Below are 288 nucleotides of genomic sequence, written 5' to 3'. Positions count from 1 at the left end.
AGCAATCCAAACAGTTCAATTCCACTTTAAAACCCTCAGATGGAAGAGCTGGAGAACAATTTGAGGAAAGGTTCTGTGTCTTCCTCTCAGCATCTGCTGCTCTATTTGGAGTTGCTGCCAGATTAAAGTATATCTCAGAATGTCTAATGCCAGTGCTGTAGTCATGGCCCAGGAATATAAACAAGGGAAGGGTTAGGGGAAAATGTTTTTCACATCATCCAGGAGGAAAAAAGATATATAAGGAATTCTTAGCATTGTAAGTTAGAATGTAGAAGTTCTTTCTGAGCA

Source organism: Acanthisitta chloris, unplaced genomic scaffold (genome assembly GCF_000695815.1).
Source record: "Acanthisitta chloris isolate BGI_N310 unplaced genomic scaffold, ASM69581v1 scaffold29580, whole genome shotgun sequence".
NCBI lineage: Eukaryota > Metazoa > Chordata > Aves > Passeriformes > Acanthisittidae > Acanthisitta > Acanthisitta chloris.
The sequence above is the reverse complement of the archived record's forward strand: the minus strand, read 5'-3'. Positions refer to the sequence as shown.